Source organism: Pseudophryne corroboree, chromosome 3, assembly GCF_028390025.1.
Source record: "Pseudophryne corroboree isolate aPseCor3 chromosome 3, aPseCor3.hap2, whole genome shotgun sequence".
Classification (NCBI taxonomy): domain Eukaryota; kingdom Metazoa; phylum Chordata; class Amphibia; order Anura; family Myobatrachidae; genus Pseudophryne; species Pseudophryne corroboree.
This window is the reverse complement of record NC_086446.1, coordinates 447468579-447476799: the sequence shown is the minus strand read 5'-3', so window position 1 is coordinate 447476799 and position 8221 is coordinate 447468579.

Sequence of the window (8221 nt, the reverse complement as noted above, 5' to 3'; positions counted from 1 at the left end):
CTAAAGCTGCCTAGTGGAAGCTCCGGCCTGCCTCCGTGGCTTCCTCATCTGGTACCTTTCATAAGCGGAATATATAACCCGTGGAAGTTATTACCCAAAATGTCTTCACCAACCCTGCAATAAGCTTATTGTGTGCTCTAGCTTTCTATTGTTTTTAATTATTTCTGTGTTTTCCTACCTTTGTAATAACACATCCGTTTACAATGTACCATGTTTCTGATGTCTGTAAAGCGACTTTCAGTTCCATGGGAGAAAAGCGCTATATAAATAAAATTATAATGTATATATCTGTGATTTTTTTTTTTCACCCAAGAATGTAACAGCTATATAATGGGGGGTAAAGTGTAATCAGGGAGATTGCTGGACTATTCAGGGAGTCGGGGAGATTGCTACTATTTCAGGGAGTCTCCTGCAGAATGAGGGAGGGTAGGCAACTATGACTTGTGTCATTCTGAAAACATTTGGCCACAGCTGTATATGAGATGCCAGTTTAGAGGGGTGTAGTTTGGTATGCCGGCGGCCCGGCTCCTGGCGGACAGCAAACCGGTGCCGGGATCCCGACCGCCGGCATACTGACAGCTGGGCGATCGCAAATGGGCCCCTTGCAGTCTCGCTGCGCTCGCCACACTATTTATTCTCCCTCCAGGGGAGTCATGGACCCCCAAGAGGGAGAAAAGTTGTCGGTATGCGGGGTGTCGGGATTCTGGCGCCGGTGTACTGTGCACCAGGATCCCAACCGCCAGCAAACTAAATATCACCCATTTACAACACAGCTGATTTGGAACAGAGAGCAGAAACCCGGCGATCAGCTGACAGGAGAGGGCTCACCATTCACCGGGCAGGTACGTGAAAGTGGTGGTGAGTGGGGGTCACAGGGGGTAGCCAGTGGCAGCGCATGCGCTGTATAATAGGGTATTTTGTACAAATTGAGAATTGTGGTAACTGGATTTGCAGGGACCCAGCTTTCTCGCAACCTATGTATTCAATTATCGCAATGCAATTTTGGTCAATTTATCACATCCCATTCGCATCTCGGAGGTGGATTGTGATAAATATGCCCCTAGTGCGGTGATGTAGTCTAGTAGTGATATAGTGAAGAGATGTAATGTGGGGAGGAAGTGCAGTAATGTAGTATGCCACCACACAACCCTGCCCACACAGGGAGAAATTATCTGTTCGCTAAACACATCCACTGCTTAGCACATAATAGTCACTTCATAAATTTCAGCTCCAGGCCCAGGTGGACCTTAATCTGGCACTGAATTTCGCCATCGCAGGATGGTGTAAGGAGGCTGGTGAGCAGAGAAAATCAGTGAAGCCCAGGCTTCCTATGTTTCTGGCACATGAGAGGTTCCTGTTGCTACTCTGACTCTGGCACCGCTAGTGCATGTGCATTAAGAAGACTATATTTCATCGGTATGATGCCGTATATAGCTGTAATTAGAAAAGGCATTGGCGCCCCCCCCCCCCCCTCCATGTAAAATAGGGGCAGTGCATCCAAAATATAGGGGTGTGGCTTCATGGGGAAGGGGTGTGGCCACAAAATAATACCAATTCATTTTACGGTGCACAATAGTCTCTATTATTCGAATTACGCCGCACAGTAGCGCCACTACACCAGGTAAAGCCCCTTTTACACATTACGGCAGGCAGAGTCTACCTTTTTCCACATTACGACAGACAGCGTCCCCTCTTTACACATTACGACAGACAGCATCCCCTCTTTACACATTACGACATACAGCATCCCCTCTTTACACATTACGGCAGACAGCGTCCCATTTTTTACACATTACAGCAGACAGTCCCCCTTCTTACACATTACGGCAGACAGTCCCCCTTTTTACACATTACAGCAGACAGCATCCCCTTTTTACACATTACATCAGACAGTCCCCCTTTTTACACATTATGGCAGACAGGGTCCCCTTTTTACACATTATGGCAGACAGCGTCCCCTTTTTACACATTATGGCAGCCAGTCCCCCTTTTTACACATTACGGCAGAGTTCCCATTCAAATGGATGTATTTTTTCTCTTTATAAAACGTAATTTCGTACATTACTAACCAGAAGGAGGAAAATGAGGATCTCCTCCTCCTTCAACTATCCTCGCTCGCTGTGCAGCAGTAGGGCAGGGCAGTGTGGGAGAGTCTCTGTGTAAGCCGGGAGAGACGTCTGACGTCATCACGTCTCTCCCGAATTGCATGGGGGCCGAGCCAGCGTTCAGGGCTGGGCCAATTAGCAGAAGCAGATAGTGATCACATCGCTGCCACCAGGCCAGCTCCCGAGGCCTTTACAGCAGCGGCGGTGGGTGTTGGGACCCAGGCTGCACCACCGCCGGAGTGAGTGTGTGCACTACACGGGAGTCTGGAGATAGCGGCCGTGCAGGTGTGGTGCCAGATGGTGCCTCCTCATTGCATTTGCGCTGTGGGCAAGGCACCATCGGCACACACCTAGTTACGGCCCTGATTACACTACAAAGAGCACTTAGTGCTATTCAAAATTTGTTATATGAATATGGTCAAAGATTCATTCGAAATACATTCAATGTAATTCTGAAATATCTGCCATAACTGGTAAATCTGTAAAAGTGGTGAAGAAATTATTATACAATAAAATCCAACCCTCAATATTCAATTCTCACTCACATAGTATTGTGACACACTTGTCTTCTTAGCATTCCTAAGTGAAAATGGATGTTGTGGGCAGGTGGGAGGGGGTGACTATTACTGTTTCTGCCTCTCCTGAGAGACTTCAGATCTTCTAGCCAGATACAGCTTGGCACCGCAGGATGACAGCAACAAAGCACATGACACTCCTCCTGCTTCTCTTTCTGTGTGTGGAGAGGGAAGCCGCACAGACAACAGGTGAGTGACCGGGAAAGTATATCCTTTCATACGAACACTGAGCATTTAACATGCACACTGTCCAGCAAAGTGACTTCTCAAATCTCCCATGTAGCAGAAAAGGTTTTCTTAACATTTACAAAATGCATCGGATGGGTCTGGAGAAGAAGACAACTCCAGACATGCATTTTTTTTAATGGAACATTAAAACATGAATATGGACAGAAATAGGAAATTAAGTATGTTAGAGATATCTTGGCCTTAGGTAGATTTGTTTATCATCAGCAATAGACTAGGTGGAAAAAAATTATGATTATAATATATCCCCCAAAAAAACGTATGACTCCTATATAAATAATTGAGGGCTTTAACTTCAGGGTAATTCTAATAAACATTTTTTTATGGCAAGAACCCTTTCAGTGAAAATTGCATTTTATTTTTTTTTAAATGTTTTTTTATTTTTAGAACTTTTTTTTTTAAATTATCTGTTGTATGTTGTTGATTCAGTGTTGGTACATGTTTTATTGGTTCAGGAACATGTTTACTTTTATAGTAATTGTTATACATTTTACTAGGTTATTTATTGAAAAATACTATTCATGGAAATATTATTCAATCTGAAGAGATTAACTCTACCTGTTGTAACCTGCCTGCATTATAACTATATTCTGAGAGTAAAATACTGAACTTCCCAGTTACTGTATAAAGTGACACCATGGGGTATACGTAATAGGGTCAGAGTGTGCTGGAGGTGCAGGATGTTGGCGAGAATGGCCGTATTTTTAAGGCACCAATAATTTACAAAGGGAAAGCTAGTTTAGTTTTGCCATGTAATGGTTGCTGCTTTAAAGATACAACAATTCTCAGCCGAACTCCCACACCTCCAGCAAACCTGGACGCTATTACATATACCCCATTGTGTCACTTTATACAGCAACTGATCTGATATCTCAAGAAAATTAGTAATTAGTGGATCTCCTATTTAGACATTGTTTATAATTACTAGTGATATGCACCGGACATTTTTCGGGTTTTGTATTTTGGTTTTGGATTCGGTTCCGCGGCCGTGTTTTGGCAAAACCTCCCTGAAAATTTTTTGTCGGATTCGGGTGTGTTTTGGATTGGGGTGTTTTTTTACAAAAAACCCTCAAAAACAGCTTAAATCATAGAATTTGGGGGTCATTTTGATCCCATAGTATTAACCTCAATAACCATAATTTCCACTCATTTCCAGTCTATTCTGAACACCTCACAATATTATTTTTAGTCCTAAAATTTGCACCGAGGTCGCTGGATGACTAAGCTAAGCGACCCAAGTGGCCGACACAAACACCTGGCCCATCTAGCAGTGGCACTGCAGTGTCAGGCAGGATGGCACTTAAAAAAATAGTCCCCAAACAGCACATGATGCAAAGAAAAAAAGAGGTGCAATGAGGTAGCTGTGTGACTAAGCTAAGCGACCCAAGTGGCCGACACAAACACCTGGCCCATCTAGGAGTGGCACTGCAGTGTCAGACAGGATGGCACTTCAAAAAATAGTCCCCAAACATCACATGATGCAAAGATAAATTAAAGAAAAAAAGAGGTGCAAGATGGAATTGTCCTTGGGCCCTCCCAACCACCCTTATGTTGTATAAACAGGACATGCACACTTTAACAAACCCATCATTTCAGCGACAGGGTCTACCACATGACTGTGACTGAAATGACTGGTTGGTTTGGGCCCCCACCAAAAAAGAAGCAATCAATCTCTCCTTGCACAAACTAGCTCTACAGAGGCAAGATGTCCACCTCCTCCTCATCGTCCGATTCCTCACCCCTTCCACTGCGTACATCCCCCTCCTCACAGATTATTAATTCGTCCCCACTGGAATCCACCATCTCAGGTCCCTGTGTACTTTCTGGAGGCAATTGCAGGTGAATGTCTCCACGGAGGAATTGATTATAATTCATTTTGATGAACATCATCTTCTCCACATTTTCTGGAAGTAACCTCGTACGCGGATTGCTGACAAGGTGAGCAGCTGCACTAAACATTCTTTCGGAGTACACACTGGAGGGGGGGGGGGGGGGCAACTTAGGTAAAATAAAGCCAGTTTGTGCAAGGGCCTCCAAATTGCCTCTTTTTCCTGCCAGTATACGTACGGACTGTCTGACGTGCCTACTTGGATGCGGTCACTCATATAATCCTCCACCATTCTTTCAATGGTGACAGAATCATATGCAGTGACAGTAGACGACATGTCAGTAATCATTGGCAGGTCCTTCAGTCCGGACCAGATGTCAGCACTCGCTCCAGACTGCCCTGCATCACCGCCAGCGGGTGGGCTCGGAATTCTTAGCCTTTTCCTCGCAGCCCCAATTGCGGGAGAATGTGAAGGAGGAGCTGTTGACGGGTCACGTTCCGCTTGACTTGACAATTTTCTCACCAGCAGGTCTTTGAACCTCTGCAGACTTGTGTCTGCCGGAAAGAGAGATCCAACGTAGGTTTTAAATCTAGGATCGAGCACGGTGGCCAAAATGTAGTGCTCTGATTTCAACAGATTGACCACCCGTGAATCCTGGTTAAGCGAATTAAGGGCTCCATCCACAAGTCCCAGATGCCTAGCGGAATCGCTGTTTTAGCTCCTCCTTCAATATCTCCAGCTTCTTCTGCAAAAGCCTGATGAGGGGAATGACCTGACCGAGGCTGGCAGTGTCTGAACTGACTTCACGTGTGGCAAGTTCAAAGGGTTGCAGAACCTTGCACAACGTTAAAATCATTCTCCACTCCGCTTGAGTCAGGTGCATTCCCCCTCCTTTGCCTATATCGTAGGTAGCTGTATAGGCTTGAATAGCCTTTTGCTGCTCCTCCATCCTCTGAAGCATATAGAGGGTTGAATTCCACCTCGTTACCACCTCTTGCTTCAGATGATGGCGGGGCAGGTTCAGGAATGTTTTCTGGTGCTCCAGTCTTCGGCACGGGGTGGCTGAATGCCGAAAGTGGCCCGCAATTCTTCGGGCCACCGACAGCATCTCTTGCACGCCCCTGTCGTTTTTTAAATAATTCTGCACCTCCAAATTCAATGTATGTGCAAAACATGCGACGTGTTGGAATTTGCCCACATGTAATGCAAGCACAATATTGGTGGCGTTGTCCGATGTCACAAATCCCCAGGAGAGTCCAATTGGGGTAAGCCATTCTGCGATGATGTTCCTCAATTTCCGTAAGAGGTTGTCAGCTGCGTGCCTCTTATGGAAAGCGGTGATACAAAGCGTAGCCTGCCTAGGAACGAGTTGGCGTTTGCGAGATGCTGCTACTGGTGCCACCGCTGCTGTTCTTGCTGCGGGAGGCAATACATCTACCCAGTGGGCTGTCACAGTCATATAGTCCTTAGTCTGCCCTGCTCCACATGTCCGTGGTTAAGTGGACATTGGGTACAACTGCATTTTTTAGGACACTGGTGACTCTTTTTCTGAGGTCTGTGTACATTCTCGGTATCGCCTGCCTAGAGAAATGGAACCTAGATGGTATTTGGTACCGGGGACACAGTACCTCAAGCAATTCTCTAGCTTCCTGTGAATTAACGGTGGATACCGGAAACACGTTTAACACCACCCAGGCTGCCAAGGCCTGAGTTATCCGCTTTGCCAGGAACATTTACACTGATTTACTCCTTAAGCCAGGAACCCACTAGACAATATACTGTATTGTATAAATGTTACAGCCACAGATCAGTTCTCTTACATGTAGTTCACATAAATGTGTATGCAAAAGAAAAAAAAACCCAGATACGGTTGCAGTCGGACTTGCAGGCTTTTGAATAATTCTGACTCTTCCCTGCAATCTGTGACTATTGCCCTTGGGACGGTCTCGCCAATCATCATGGCCAGACACATTATTAAATATCCCTTCAGAGAAAGGACACGTGGGTTCCAACTACCATTCTATGCCACCTTACACCAGAATACCACATGGACAGCTCATTCTTCAACCACATTTTCGGAGTTATCCAACATGTGATGCAGCTCATCATCGAACCATCTGCTCTTAAACTATACAGTGCATATTCTTGTAGACATCAGCATCTGAGCATTACCACCTAGCGTTCACCTCTTGTTTATTCACAAACATTCACTGGATATGATGTCATTTCCTCCTCTTGTAAAGCTGCACATTCAGTAGTTGAGGACATCTCTTTTTGCTATTTAAACTGCATCAAGTGGAGCCATACACGTTGCAAGAAGAGAAATTGTTCTCCAAACGCATTCCAAGCTCCTTGGACTCCAAAGAGGGACTTTGCCCCAGCCACAGTGAAGCATAAATGGAGACCTGAGATTCTAGAGCTTCAAACTTTTTTATAATACCCGCCCATTTAACTTAGCAGTCTGGTCCCTAGCTTGGACGTTACAGACTTATTGATGTATGCTTGTTTTAACCTTTTATTATACAATGCCTAATGTAAATACTGTAGCTTTCATCTCCACCTGGATCCCCCAATTACTTGCGTATGGTTTGGACCTACTAATGTGTCATTTAACAGGCTAATATTTTTTCTAAAAATTGTGCAGAAATTGAGTTTTATTCACATGCTTAAATTAGGTTAGGAATATCTACTTAAAACATATCCAACATTTTATAAATAAAACCATCAAAATGTAGATAAGCTGCCATCAGCTTACCTGTGTACACCTGGAAGCTGCAGAGAGGAGCAGCCACTGGGAAAATGTAAAGACGCAATGGACCGTTCATCAATTGTCCATTATATCGGCCATCAATGTTTAAACAGATGTTTCCTTGGCAGCTGCTAATCTACGCAGCCGTAGGGTTGGGGTGCCACTGGTCAGCAGTGATCAGCTGCACAACAGGCACTGGGGGAGGGAATAAGGAAGTACATTGTCTTCCAGCAACTGCCCAGCGAGCATTTCTGACTGGTCGCAACCGTGTCAGGGAAAGGCCAGCTTAGTGAGGTCACATCTTATGCATCCACAACAGGCAAATAGTTAAGAAGTCTTATATTTTTATAGGCATTAGTGTGTTTATTTGCTCAAAGTATTTATGCGTTTCTGTTACATTGGTGCACTATGTATTTATGATTTGTGTCATTACATATCCATGTTAGTTGCTGTGGAGGAGCACACTGTTTGTATTTATTTTATCCTACTTATTGGTCTAACTTTGGTAACGTGTATAGATAAGTAACATAGGTAATGAACAATAACCCTCATTTTGTCTGTCAGATGGGTCAGATGGGTTGCGATCCTAGGAAACTGTGGAGATACCTGTGTGAATGATGAAGATTGCACAGATGGTATGAAGTGCTGCCCTAACACCTGTGGGACATCATCCTGTCAAGATATAGGTAATCAAAGTGATTATTCTTAACCCTCAAT